Raw genomic sequence first — 16,262 nt, 5'->3', positions numbered from 1 at the left:
TCTTCTATTGCTGTATGTGTGTGTGTGTGCGGGAGGGGGGTCGCGGCAGAGTGGGGGATTGCAAAAAGGGGTCGCCGAGACTAAAAGTTTGAGAACCGCTGGTCTAGGATTTAGCTATGGACGCCCACGTTGGGACCAAAAGAAAATCAACTGTCAAGGACACAGACGCCGAAAAGAAAATCTTAATCGAAAGCCGGCCCTTGGATGTAGCAAAGCATGTAGGTCACAGCAGGGGCTTCGTATCCACAGGAAATACTGCATTCCTCATTAATCTTCGGATTCGATGCCTTATTACATAATCAGCATTTGTTTTCTATTATTCCTTTCATATTCTGTATTACGTTTCAGGGAATGAAAGGTGTTCAGACAGAACAACAGATAGTGGCAAAACAAGAGGAGGAGGGCTGGTCATTTATGTCACTAAACAGTACTGTTGTGTCAACAATATATCAATCAAAACTAAAGTGTGTACGACCAATATTGAACTACTATGTAAAATCTCAGGCTATACTACCTGTCGAGAGAGCTTACACAATTTTACGTCATACTTGTGTGTGTACCACCCACAGCCAACACAGAGAAAGCAGCAAAACATATACTAGACATGGTACAGTCTGCTGTTGTAAAAAGTTCTGATGCTGCCCGACTAGTTATGGGAGATTTCAATCATCTTTCGTTAGCTCAACACTTGACAACATATACTCAATATGTTAATTGTCCCACATGGCACGATAAAACATTGTGTTATAGCAACATAAAAATGGCCTACACATCTCGGTCGTTATTTCCCCTCGGAGAGTCGGACCACACAATGATCCATCTTACACCCACGTACAAACCGGTTTTAAAAACAACAAAACCCAAAGTACAGTCCATCCAGTCATGGTCTGACGACGCTGTTTTACAGCTACAAAGTTGTCTGGAGCAAACAGATTGGGACATGTTTGTAAACAACTGCCCAGACAGATGAACTTACCACAGCTGTTAATTCGTACAGCCAGTTCTGTGAAAACATGATTGTACCAAAGAAGAAAATTAAAACATTCAGTAATAATAGACCCTGGATGACAAACATTAACATTCTGTCGTCATCGAGAAGTTCATAGAAGTCTATTTATAAAACGCTGGTTATGTGTATGTGTTTTTCATGTGTGAATGTCGTTCGTATGTGCATCTATATTGAGCCTCTATATTGTTATTGTATAGTATTTACGCTGAGGTTGTCAATTGTAGTCAAACCGAATTTCCATTTGATTGGATCAATAAAAGTTATCTTATTCTATCTTATCTTATTATTATTATTAGCTATGGTGGCCCACACAGAAGTTACTCCTCCACGCTGCAGAAGTGACAATACAGTTTGGAAATAAGCAGAGTCGAAGACTAGGGCAGTGTGACGGACTGAGTGCTGCAAGCTTCCTAAATTTCGTAAGATCCAGATTTTTTCTTCTGGGTTTATGTTTGGGCAGAGCTGCAAGACAGCAGTGGTTTGAATGAAGTACTTGCATCTAATTCCATTGCTATTTCAGGCAATTACAACCTTACGGGAAATAGCGGCGGCGACAACAACAACATTACGACAATAGCAACATTACGACAATAGCAACATTACGACAATAGCAACATTACGGTACTCAATGTGCGGCGTCTTAAAAATTTTAAACAATGTCTATGTGTCAAGAAATTGTCGCAAAGCTGAAACTCCCCAGATACGGACTCTATCAGATATGATTGCCACCTTGATAATTTGGGAGTAGTGTCTCAATATAGGACATTAAAAATTGCCATGCCAATAAAAGAAATATGTATCTATATATACATATATGTTAAACCAAACTACTACACGTTCCCAGAGAATACAATATTTGGAGGATTTACAGCAAGTGTGTGTATACACTGAATACAAACAGCCTCATCCTAAATCAGGGGTGGCCAACCTATGACACATGCGCCAAAAGTGACGCGTTGTTCCCCCGAGAAAAGGAAAACAAGACAAGGCAGGTCAGTTCGTAAAAAAATATATTAGCCGAGTTGTAGAAACAAATAAATTTAAATCAGGAATTTGACTCTCTAGCTATTACGACATTATTATTGTACTGACTAACCCATAAAGCCAGAACACGATTGGTTGGTTTATTTTTAGTATCGGATATTTCCGTGTCTACGTAACACATTGTCTTTTCATTACTCTTGGACGAATCTGTTGACATTTGACGTGTTGCCCAGTTAAGTTTAGTTATAGAAGGGTAATTTGCGCATATTTGTAGAACTTATTGGGCGTGAGTCACTCCACGGAAAAAACCAGAGGGTCAGTGTGCTAATGGATCGGGTCAATTGCGAGAAAATGTTTAGGGCACATGAAAAGCATTAACACTTCTTTGTGTCGTCACTCAAGGAACTTCTCGGTGTCTTGTGTCTTTGTGTCCTCACTCAAGGAACGTCTCGGTATCTTGTGTCTTTGTGTCTTGTATCTTTGTGTCCTCACTCAAGGAACGTCTCGGTATCTTGTGTCTTATGTCTTGTATCTTTGTGTCCTCACTCAAGGAACGTCTCGGTATCTTGTGTCTTTGTGTCTTGTGTCTTTGTGTCTTGTATCTTTGTGTCCTCTCTCAAGGAACGTCTCGGTGTCTTTGTGTCTTTTGTCGTTGTGTTTTTGTGTCTTTACTTGAGGAACTTCTCGGTGTCTTTGTGTCTTTGTGTCTTGTGTCTTTGTGTTTCTGTGTCTTGTGTCTTTGTGTCTTGGTTTCATCATTTAATGAACTTCTCGGTGTTTTGTGTCATGGTGTCTTTTAGTCTTTGTGTCCTTGTGTTTTTTGTCGTCACTCAAGGAACTTCTCGATGTCTTTGTGTCTTGTCTTAACTCAAGGAACTTCTCGATGTCTTTGTGTCTTGTGTCTTTGTGTCGTAATTCAAGGAACTTCTCGGTGTCTTTGTGTCTTGTGTCTTTGCGTCGTAATTCAAGGAACTTCTCGGTGTCTTGTGTCTGTTCACTTTTGTTTGAATGTTGATGGTGTTGTTGTGTATAAACGAAAGAAGAGTGCTTATAATCACAAAACTTCCAATAAGCATCAAACGAAGCAGACTTAGTCTAAGTCTTCTGAACTATCATTGCATTATACACCAAGAACAAATTGTACATGTGCTCTTTCTTCCCTAGTGCCTTTATTGCGTAATTTGGGAACCTTGTTTAAAAGCATAGCAAGATTTACATTCAAATCTGTGTCACTATTAGCATCTAACAGACTTTTCACTGTATTTTTCACCTCAGAAAACAACGGGCAATCTATAAAGAAATGTTCCTCTTTCACTTCTATTGACCTGTTACATATTTAAATTATAAATTATAGGTTTTATATATAGCGCCACTTTCATGCTTATAGCATGCTCAGAGCGCTACTGTCTCCAATCTCATTCGTGTGTGTGTGGGGAGGGGGATCTGGGACAAGGTTTTTCGTTCTGCTTTTAGGCGTTTAGTAACCATGAATTTCGGGCCCCCTTTATAGGTAGCCAAGTGTCACGAGTCGAGTCTGTGACCTATTTCGACCAGTTTCTAGAAGCTCGAGGTCAAGCCAGTGCTGTCCAGCGTAAACAAGTTAATTTTAGATATCCAATCAAAGAAAAGGGCTAAGGGAAAAAAATAGCACGCGTCAGCTTCTAGAAGGTCAAAATAATTATCTGAGAAGGTTCCATGATTCTGGAATGTACGATTAAGAAAGGTATAAATTAGGGGAAAGTCAGTTAGACGGGGTCCTCGCATAGTAGTAGTTCTTGTAGAGCGATGGTCCCCGCTTAGTTATCACTAAGTTCTCTCTTAGTAAAGGTTTAGTTAAGTTTTGTGATATTAGCGGGTCCATTTAATGAAAGTTTAGTTGAAGTTGAAGTTATACTAAGTGAAGTTTTATGTATCTTTAAGTTTTATTTAAGAAGTATGAAGTCAAGTTGTTATTGAATTGAGAAGTTAATTTTATGTGACAGTTGAAGAAGTATTATTAAAGAAGTTTTAAGAAAATACAGAGAGATGTTTCTTTCTTCATTTCATTGAATTGTCAAGTTTGATAATATATTTCCCGGCAAGTGTGATCGTCACACCAAGTTCAAGCGTATTATACTATAACACAGTGACGCCCAACCTAACTCTATCTGCGGGCCAATTTAATTTCCAACACTAGTATCGCGGGCCACATGATGAAAAAGATACAAAAACTTAATGAAATTGACCTGAAACTATTTTATTTCAAACCCGAGGATCTAGTACTGACATTGAATTATTGGGAGATTTGAGTTCTAAACAAATACTTTGCATCAGCATTCTCAGCCCCAGGAGACAAAGACATATTACTGAATTTGAACCAAGTAGACAACATAGAATATATAGTAGTACAAGAAAATGGAATTCAAAAACTATTAGCCAACACCAAACCAAATAAAGCTTCTGGACCTGATGGTATTCCAGCTAGATTACTCAAAGAACTAAGTAATGAGCTAGCCCCAGTGTTCAAAATACTCTTTCAGGCTTCACTTAACCAGGGCAGAGTACCAAAGGACTGGAAAGAAGCTAATGTCACCCCCCTATTTAAAAAAGGAGAAAAATCTGACCCAGGAAACTACAGACCAGTATCACTTACCAGCATCACATGTAAAATCCTAGAACACATAATATGTAGCAACATCATAAACCACTTAGACAAACATAATGTCCTCACACCATACCAACATGGCTTTAGGAAATATAGATCATGTGAAACACAACTAATAGGACTAATTGATGATTTTTCAAAAGGTTTAGATAATAGTGAACAAATAGATGCTATCTTACTAGATTTTTCTAAGGCTTTTGACAAAGTTCACCACCATAGTTTGCTTAAAAAATTAAAATATTTCGGCATTAATGGTCCACTGCATCAGTGGATTAAAGACTTTCTGATAGGGAGAGAACAAACTGTAATAATAAATGGCTCTAAATCAACACCGATAACAGTAAACTCAGGTGTACCTCAAGGAACAGTCTTGGGTCCACTACTATTTTTAATTTACATAAATGATTTACCAAATTGCATTACTTCAGGAACAAAAGTCAGATTATTTGCAGACGATTGCATAATATATAGAACAATAAAAACAACACAAGACACAGATATTTTACAAAGAGAATTAGATGAATTACAGAAATGGGAATCAAATTGGAGCATGTCTTTCCACCCAGAAAAATGTCAGTTGTTAAGAGTAACAAAAAAACTAAAACAAATTAATTCCACTTATCTTATTCATGGCAAACCAGTAACACAGACTAAAAACGCAAAATACCTAGGTGTTATAATAAATGAAAAACTGTCATGGAATCCACATATTGATGAAACTACAAAAAAATCAAACAAAGCATTAGGATTTATTAAAAGAAATTTCTATAAATCAAATAAGAACATAAAACTAAAATGTTATTTAACCTTGGTTAGGCCAATAATAGAATATGCATCCTCTGTTTGGGACCCCTCAACTCAAGAAAACATTAAGAAACTAGAACAGACACAAAATAGAGCAGTGCGATTCATAACAAACGAATATTCACATTTGACTAGAGTAACACCTTTAGTAAAATCACTAAATTTAGAAAGCCTTCAGGACAGAAGGCTCAAAAGTAAAGTAGCAATAATACATAAAACACTGAACCATAATCTTCAAATACAAAAACAAAATTTAATAAAATACTCTGAAAGACACAAAGATAAAGGCACATTCCTCATCCCATATGCTAGGACAAATTTGTACAAATACTCCTTCTTCCCTAGTGCTATCAGAGCATGGAATGGGTTGCCTGAGCTAGCCAGGAAAACCAGTGACTTGGCAGAATTTAAGTCATTGGTTAATATGCATGACTAAATGCATGACGCGTAGGACGTAATCATCTTCTTTTTTGAAGTAACGTCTGTATTATATAAGATAAGATAAGAGTTTTCTCTTTACACTTCAAAAAATGGCGTAAGTTCTGTTTATATTTTGTTGTTCTTGTTATTTAAAAACAGCCTCAGACTTTCTTTATAGAAACAAACACGTTCTCTAGCAATGGTATCATGCTCTACAAAAAATAAAGACCCGTTCACTTTTCCTAGTAGATTCCATAGTCCTATTTCATGAAAGCACAAATGTTAAATGTATTGGTAGTAACCCATTAGAAAAATGTGAGGTCTCTAACGTAGGTAAAGATACATTATGAACATTTTTTGGGGCGGTGGGAGGGGGGAATTTTCTATCTTTTGTGCCGACGTTGCGGCGGGCCGGGTGGAAGCGCGTCGCGGGCCGGATCCGGCCCGAGGGCAGTATTTTGGGCATCACTGCTATAACAGATGAGAAATTCGTTAAGTTGGTAGTAGTAATAATAGGTGTCATGCCAAAAATGAGCTTTTAAGCCTTGGGCGCAGTGTGCTTGTTATGAAGATTTATAAATGAATGCCTAATCTTTGTTATCACTCTTGCCTGCCCTGATTCGACGTTGCGGCGGGCCGATTGGAAGCGCGTCGCGGGCCGGCTCTGGCCCGAGGGCCGTATTTTGGGCATCACTGCTAAAAAAAGATGAGAAATTAGTTGAGTTGGTAATAATAATAATAATAATAGGTGTCATGCCAAAAAATGAGCTTTTGAGCCTTGGGCGCAGTGTGCTTGTTATGAAGATTTATAAATGAATGCCTAAGCTCTGTTATCACTCTTGCCTGCTCTGATTCGACGTTGCGGCGGGCCGGATGGAAGCGCGTCGCGGGCCGGATCTGGCCCGAGGGCCGTATTTTGGGCATCACTGCTATAACAGATGAGAAATTCGTTAAGTTGGTAGTAGTAATAATAGGTGTCATGCCAAAAAATGAGCTTTTGAGCCTTAGGCGCAGTGTGCTTGTTATAAAGATTTATAAACGAATGCCTAATCTTTGTTATCACTCTTGCCTGCCCTGATTCGAATGAGGATAATTAATCCTCATTATTTTTTTTTTTTTTTTTTTAAAGGAAACCTCAGAATTTGCGCTATTCATCCTCATTAATATTTAGTTTGAGAACCTAGAAGCGTTAATACATAAATTTGAATAGTTTAAAATTCTCAAATGTTTGTTATAAAATTGGTTGGATCCAAGTTGGTTATTTCTAAATTAAGAATAAACTTGCAACTCTTGTCTATCTGTCTGTTGGAAAGTATGTACACTTTATTCTCCCACACCCATTCTCGGATCAAGTTGAATTTCGCACAATTATTCATTGGCATAGACCAGGGGTCGTCAACCGCGGGAACCGGAAGAGCCAAAAAAATAGAATTTACAAAATGGCCAGGGGGATCTTGAATTAACTCAGGTGTCATTGAACAGGTATCTGGAAATTTAGGCACCGGATACTTTTTGACAAGGCGGAAAATTAGGCACTCTTTAATTAGCGACCTTAATTTTGAAAGTAGTTTTACAATTTTAACGTATATTTTATCCTAAGGCTATGGGCTATGGGTGACGTTATGAAAAAATATAGCAACTAAAACGATTCTTACTGAATTTTCATGATATAAAAGAAAAGCTGACAAAACGAGGGGAAAAAATGACAATCGTGAGAATGTGAGGAAAAAATGACTCCGGATTAAACGTCATTATAAAATATAGACCTTACAGGATTCAGGGGAGGGGAGGTACAGTTCTCTTCTCATTGCTTCACCTCCTTCGCCCTTCCCCCTCTACGCACTCCCACCAAAGGGAGAGGATTTGTCGCGGGTAGATGTTGAACTAGGTCGTGAAAATGACGTAATGAGTCTCAAGGCTACACACTGGAGTACAGGGCAGGGTACAGCATTGAACATAACTGCTAAAATGAAAGTCTGGAGAAAATTGTCTTCTTATAGTGGGAATAGAAATGAGCAGGAGGGATTTGCGCGCGTTACTTATAGGAATTAAATATGTTGATAAACTAAAGTAGTATACACATTTTATAATAACATTAGTATCTATTACCAACACTCCTTCTTTTCTATTGTTAATGGGTAACCCCTTTAGGAAGATCTATTGTGTGAGTGTATAGGTGTGTTAAAAATGTTTGTAAAATGTTTTACATGTTTCGGATGTTCCTTCAGAGTTGAAGATAGTTTACTTCCTAGTCCAAACCTCCCGCAGGTCGACGGGAGATGGGAGCGGGCAGGGTTTGAACCCTCGACGGTCGATAAATCCGAACGACAGTCCAGCGCACAAACCGCACGACCAGGCAGCCATCCATGTTACGTCCTTCAAATGTGGTAATTAACTTTTAGTGAATATATATGTAAATTTATGCAATATAATATTTATATAAATTGCAATGGAAATCGCAAAACGGCAAGAAATTACTATCAAATATAATGTTTTGAAAATTAAAAAAAAAAAAGTTTATGGAAAAGACAGATGAGTTAAACATTTAAATATCATTTTTTTTTTTGGAATATTGGTCTCTTATAGATACTTATTCTGCTTATAGAAGATTGTTGACGTTCCAATTTAACCCCGCCTTCTCTATCATAAACCAAACATATTTACTACAATTTTTCGAGAAGGTAAGATTCCTGTTGTATACAGTACCATATGCAATTTTTTTTCCTTCAGAATGAAAAAAGAAAAAAGACAAAAAAGGTTTCATACACACATTATTAAACACACACACACACATATATGATTAAAACAACAACAACAACAAAAAAACAACACTCATTTCCCTAACTTTCAACACTGCCCAATGAAATTTATCTATGTTTATTTCCCTTATATGTATTATTATTTTTATTACTGTTACTATTATTATGATGGTTTTAACAGAAATGTGTCTACCAAAGTTTTTGGAAGGCCTCTAAAATATAATCCCAAGACTTCCATTTTAACACCTTTGTGTTTCCATACCTTTTAGTCCAGTGTGTAGCCTTCAGATTCACTACGTAACATTTGCGACCAAGTTTACACCTACCTGCGAGAAATCCTCTCATTTAAGTGACAGCGTGTGTGCCCCCCCCCCCGCCCATCACATTTTAAAAGTACGACTCCTCCCTTTCCCACAAGCATTATATTTATCGCCAACACTCACCGACATAATAAAAAATATTTTATAATGCTTTTTAATCCTAAGTATTTACATTAGTAACTAAATATTTACACAAATTGCATAATCATCAATTTAAAAAACTCACCAGTCAACCTTAGGGGTTGGTGATGGACGGAAGCAATGAGCGGAGAATCATCTCTACCTCCCCTTCCCTGAATGCTGTGATGTCTATATTATATAATGACTCAGGAGTCATTTTTTCCACACATTCTCATGATTGGCATTCCCCCCCCCCTTCCATTTTATCAGCTTTTCTTTAGTTAGAATCGCTATAGTTGCTATTTATTATAACGTCACCGATAGCCCATAGCCTAAGGATAAAATATACGTTAACATTTTTTAATTATTTTTAAAAGATCGCTTATTAAAGAGTGCCTAATTTTCCGGTGTCTAATTTTCTGCCTTGTCAAAAAGTGCCTAAATTTCCGGGTGCCTAAATATCCGTAAATACGCGGTGCCTAAATATCCGGTGCCTAAATTCCATTGAACCAGCTGTCTGTGCAACATGTGTCGTGGCGCCTGTATTGACCTCCACCTATCCCTTGGTCTGTTAGCCCGTTGGGGCACCACTCATGATCGGTCAACCGTCTTCCTCCTTCCCTCTCTGTTCTTTGCTTTGAATAAAATCTCTTCCCAAGACCGGCACGTCCATTCTTTATGTTGTTTTCTAATCGCTGTCTCTGCCTCTTCTGTTTTCCTTTGTACTGTTCTCTGAAGGAAACACTTTGCAAGTAGGCCTACTGTGTAGATCAGCGGTTCTCAGCCTTTTAAGTTCGGCGACCCCTTTTTTACAATCCCCCACTCAGCCGCGACCCCCCCCCCCAACACACACATACAGCAATACACAATAGGCAATCTCTGTGGCATTTTACGTCTCGAGAGACGATCTTTTCCCTTTGCAACTTCTTGTGTGACTAAAGAGGCCAATCCTTGATACACAGCTGCGATCGCAGGTTGGGCATATGTAATCACCAGGCGCCGTTGCATTTTCACCCTTCTTTCTGCTTCTGTTGTGTATGACATCTGCAATCTGTGACCCTTCCTTTATGCTCTCTCTCCATGTGGATCTGTCCAGTGCCACCTCTTCCCAGTTGCCAGTGTCGATTTTGAAGAGCTTCATGTCGCGTTTGCATACATCCGTATAACGTAAAAGTGGGCGACCAGCGGCTCTCCTGCCTTCTATTAGATCGCCATACAGGATGTCCTGTGGAAGTCGACCTACTGGCATTCTACGAACGTAGCCAAGCCAGCCAAGGCGTCTGCTGCTGATAACAGAGCGGATGTCCTGGCATCCTGCTCTCTGTAGCACTTCCTCATTGGTTATCTTATCTTGCCACCTTATTTTAAAGATCCGCCTTAGGCATCGGAGGTGGAAGACAAAAAAAAAAAAAAAATAGGCAATAACAATCCATATTTTCGATGGTCTTAGGCGACCCCTAGCAAATGGTCAATCGACCCCCAAGGGGATCGCGACCCACAGGTTGAGAACCCCTGGTGTAGATGGTGGTATTGCCATAATATTTTTTTTTTTTTACAATGGTCATCAAGGCTTCATTAACCTATTATAAGGTCTTGAATTACTTCCCTTATTTCCGACCCAGTGCAGTCTTGCCAATGTTGGCATTATTTTGACGAGAAACTCGTGCGCTAATGGACACATGCGATGGCTGTGTTGAAGCACGGAGATACTTTTGGGCTGTATGACAAGATCCACTTTATTATAAATCTTGTAATAGCAAGCAAAGAAGATCGTTTTATGTTTTAAGTTATGGACTTAGATTTAGTCTAGAATCTAGACTGGGGGGGGGGGGATATTATAGATCTAATTGTTTAAACAATAGGCTACATGTTAGAATTTTAGATTTGTCATCGCCAGAAAATATAGAGAGAGATCTATTTTTTTTTATTTTTTTTTACGGTATCGTTATATTATTGGGTTGGAAAAATTAAATGTCTCTTGCAAAGTAACACCAAGCATGCAACGAGATCTCTAACCATTAATAACCTTGACCTTGTGCTAGTACAAGCAGGGAAATACAAAAAGGTCACCAGACGTCTGCCCATCCTGTCAAGTTTGAGTGTCGTCGCTAGGGGTGGGGGAGTTAGAATATCCAATCAGGGACAAGGTATCAAGTTTATAATTAATGTAATAATCGGCACACATTTATAGATGTGTACCAATCAATGGTTTGGAACTCACTCCCGGTAGTCGCGAGATTGTACTTTAAATCCTAATTATTTCAAATAAAAATGTCTCCAGGGCTACTAACTCTGATCAAACTTCAATTTTGTATTGTTTATATTTCTCTCTATTTGATGACGAGTTTGCCGACCACTGGTTAGTAGGATGTGTGTATGTGTATAGAGGGGTCACGGGTCAGAGTAATGGAAGCGATCTATTGTTTCATAGCAACTAAACGTCAGTGTGTACAACTAGGCGTAGGTCTATCTAGTTCCGGATGTAACAAATGCACATGTCTCGGATAAAATGGACCAATCCCGTTGCCTATTATATCTAATCTCGACCAAGCTTTGACACAGAAGCCTATTGGTCTCTTGCGCTCGAAGTGAACAAAGCTCACTGTGATGAGTGTGTTGCCAGCATTCAAATGGTAGGCTCCTATCTATTATCTATCTCGTAAATGTCCCTTGTGTCTCATCTTCGGTTCCAGGTCTGTTTCAGTTTGCAGTGTCTTTGAACTAGTCTAGATCTGATTTAAATTTAGTAATACCATCTTATTATCTAGTCAATATTTATTTGCTCTTTATCATACTTTATGGCATGGCCATGGTAATGCCAGTAATGGTAATTCTGTCAAAGATTTAAAAACTTTTGTAACTTGATAAATTAATGTCTAGACAGTCTAGATTTAGAATTTAGATCTAGATTACTAGATGTAAGCCTACGATGTACAGCCAGTATAGGCTATAATACTATAATAGTACTACAATAGTAGGCCTATACTATAGACTTTTCACTCTATAGGCCTTTTAGTAGCCTTTTAGATAAAGTAAGTTTGCTTACGTCAAGATAACCAGCTCATCTGTATCTATTAATCTAGATCTAGATTCTTAGATTAATCTGGAGGTCTAGATAGATCTAATTTAGATTGAGTTGAGATTCTAGTGCTCTATAAGCCTAGATCTACATATTACTATATATGTCTAGGCCAAAGATCTATATTATAATATTATATATCGGGTGGTGGGGGGGGGGGTTGGAAGACGGACTTTAGTGACTGATTTTTTGCTTTGATTTTCTTTATTTTAGGTAAGATTTTAATACTAAACCATCACTTGCCCCAGCGCAGCCAAAGGGGTTTTGAGTTTAAAACCCCCTACCACGGGGTTTTTGCAGTTAAATCCCTCTCTTCTATAAAACAAAACACACAAAAAATGCAAACGATAATCCCCAAATTCCAAGTGCACAGTTAAGGAAGATTTTGATTTTAAAACCCCCTCCAAAATTTACGATAGACCCCCTCTTCAATATGAAAAAAACAAACAAATTATGCACTCAAAATGTTATGAGCGTAGCTAAATGAGTTTTGACTCAGTTTTAAGTTTAAACTCCCCTCCAGTGGAGTTTGAAGCTAAAAAATACATCTTCAATAAAAAAAAAAAAAGCAAATTACACACTCTAAAATCTAAGAGCGTAGCCATATGGGTTTTGAGTTTAAACCACCCGCCAGCGGGATTTGAAGTTAAAAAATACATCATCAATGTAAAAAAAAAAACAAATTACGCACTCAAAATGCTATGAGCGTTGCCAAAATGGGTTTTGAGTTCATATCCACCCTTCACAAGGGTTTGATGCTAAAAAATACCTCTTCAATATAAAAAAAAAAGCAAATAACACACTAAAATTATTTGAGCGTAGCCAAGCGAGTTGGGGGTTTTGAGTTTAAACTCCTTTCCTCCAGATGGTTTTGAGTTTAAAATCCCCCTACAGAGCGTTTTGAGGTGGAAAACCTTTATTTCAATATTACTCTAAAGCTAACTACAGTTACCAAATTCTATGATCGTAACTAAATGGGGTTTTGAATTTAAAAAACTACAACAAAGTCCTGAGATTTTTAGCTTAAAACCTCTAACAGATGATTTTGACGATAAAACTTCACTTTTCGATATAAAATTTAAAGCAAACTACATTCACCAAATTCCAAGAGAGGTTACATTTCTACCAGTGGCGGGGCTCCATTAATAAAATGCAGTGAATAGTCATCTGCTGAAATTGAAAAACACTAAAGATGGCTAAGATTTTAGGAGTTAGTTATTGAGATCGGGTCTAAGTCAAGGAAATCCTTTGCCGAACTGGGAGTCGACCCCTTAGTAAAATTGTGACAGAGGGTCGCATGAGGTTTGCGGGACATGTTCTCCGACAAAATAAATTACGCATAATAAGAGTTGCGATGACATCCTAGTACAACTTGGCGCCACACATTCATGGAGGTCCTCGGAGCAGGTGGGAAGAGGCTTCAGAAATTACCAGTGACAGATTTTTGTGGAAACAGCTTGACGGCAAATGCGCAGAACAGCGCGGCAGGGTCTTAGTCAGTAAAAACAGCTCATACATTTTTGAAATATGACTTTTTAATAGCAGGAAAATGCACTGTAGATACCTCAGAATATGCATTTTGTTGACATTCTGTGCCAGAAATAGTGCTTGGCGGCGGGGCTCTGCCCCGCTCTAGGGTGAGCTCCTAGAGCTCCCCCAGAGCACCTTGCTGGCAATGGCGGGGAGTCAACAATTTTTTCACTAACTCCAGGAAGAACCTATTCTAGGGCACAATAAACGTGTTCCAAAAGAATGAAGAGTCAGAATGTAATAAAGATTATGAACACACACACACATACATACAAATATTTTGTTTGCGAAAAAAAAATCCTGGCTACGCCCATGTTATATATATATAATTCTAGATCTAGTAAACAACTAACTACTGACACTACTGTTGTGTTATTGTTACCTGTATCAAGTGTATCCTAGGCCTAGTTCTACTTTGTATTATCAATATCATATTTGTGAAAAGAAAATGCTGCCTTAATAACATAGCTAGTTACTTAGTTTAGATTTTAGGTCTTAAGTTGTTAATTTGTGTTGAAATATGCATTGACAACTTGGTCTGCATAGTCACGTGAAATACTGCAGGCCTACTCATCCATAATCTTTGTATTAAAGATGGTGTCACTCATCCATAATCTTTGTATTAAAGATGGTTTCACTCATCCATAATCTTTGTATTAAAGATGGTGTCACTCATCCATAATCTTTATATTAAAGACTGTGTGCTTATCCATAACCTTCAGTCCTTTGTATTAAAGATGGTGCCTTGTTATGCTAGAAATATAACTTAGATCTAGTGTTTAAAAAAATTTAGCAACCGATTATATTTTAAACAGGAGTTTTGTAATAAATAGTTATTCAACTTTGCAAATTTTTTTTTTCAGATTAAACACAGACTTCTTCTTTATAATATAAAATGGGAACAATAACAAACATCATACAGATTGCTAGAAATTATTACCTCTAAGAAGCAGACAATAAATAACGCTAAAACAATTGGTGTATCAAGGATGCCGGCATTCTTTAAGGCAAGTAGTCATTGACAAAGGTAGAATTTAACAATTTTGAATTTAATGTCATTGTGTCATAAAATTTTCTTAAAAAGCAAGGGCAAGCTATTAAACCACTGATCTAGCAAAGCAAGTATCTTTACAAGTTTCATTCTTTTTTGTGTGTTGCTTTATCTTTTGTTATTGCATGCAAATTGAGCATGTTTTTAGTTGAAATTATTTAAAGAATTATTCTGTTAATTAATACCTCATTTTGCTTCATATAGTTTTTATAGATCTAGTTTTAATAGTTAAGTTGAAATTTTATCTTCAAAAAAACTTAACAACTCTGATTTCATAGACAAATGTTTTATATATTCATTATCATAGTTAAATTTTGTAACATTTTCAGATCAATGTCTATTTAAACCATCACTTGTGAGGAACTGGTCAGACGTTGAAACATGTGTAAAGTGTTATGCTACAAAGTGTCAATTTAAGGCAAGTAATCCATTCAATGTGATTTAGGCATTTTTTATTTAATTTCATTCTTTCATTTGAAGTATGCTAATTAAGAACAGGAAAGCTGTGGAACTGCTGATCTAGTAAGTTTTTTTTTTTAATGTTTCAGTTATATTCTGTTGTTGTTTTTTTTTTTTGCATGCAATTGGAGAATATATTTTCAATGTTTATATAACATTTAAAGAATAATTTTCTGATTTTATAGAACATTTTGTAATTAAATTTATGCATAACAATGGTTGAATTTCATAATGCTTGATGTGCATCTCGAAATAATGAATTCAACCTTTTTTTTTGTTAGCAGCCAAAGTTTCAACACAAGCTTCATATCACATTAAAAATGTTCAGAACGAGATTGTGTACAGCCTTGTGAGCGAAGTGAAGGACAGTTGACAGATTGTGTTTGGTGCCCCAACAGTTCAACAAAGGAACAGGTGAGGGTGTTGTGATGGAAAGTAGTGAAGATAAGATGATCAAGTTGTTTTTTTTTCCAAAGACATTGCTTCAAATGCTATAATTTATGTAATTTAGACTTAAGTTTCTTTTGATGCTTGCTTAAAAAAGAAAAGGCAAGCAATTGGTATATATAGATATTGAGCAGCACAGTAAGTAATAGTATAGTTTTTTTTTTACTTTGTACTGCATTCTAATTAAACTTGTTTTTAATATTAACATAACACTTTGTATTTTTTTCTGTTATCTTAGTTTTTGGAAACTAGTTTTAAAGATATGCATATTAGAAAAGCCTCATTATGATTGATGTATTATTTATGAGATGAGGTAAACTAAGGTTTAGACTTACTAATTTGGTAATAAGTCAATATCTTTAAAAGAAACTCTTTCTCTTTGAAGTCATAACATCCATATTCTCATATTTTATAACATTTTCAAATCCAAATGCAGTTTACAGCCAAGTGATCTAGAAATGGGATCTAGATTATGAGAACTATGACTAAGAGACATCTGAGAAATAAAAAGCACATATAATCAAGTTGTAGCAAGCTTGTACCAAATTTTTCTTAAGGCAAGTGGTCCTTTCCAATGTTACATTTAACTTCTTTAAATTTAATTTGTTTCTTTTCAAGTATGTTAAATAAGAACCA

Source organism: Biomphalaria glabrata, chromosome 8 (genome assembly GCF_947242115.1).
Source record: "Biomphalaria glabrata chromosome 8, xgBioGlab47.1, whole genome shotgun sequence".
NCBI lineage: Eukaryota > Metazoa > Mollusca > Gastropoda > Planorbidae > Biomphalaria > Biomphalaria glabrata.
This window is presented reverse-complemented; position numbering follows the sequence as displayed.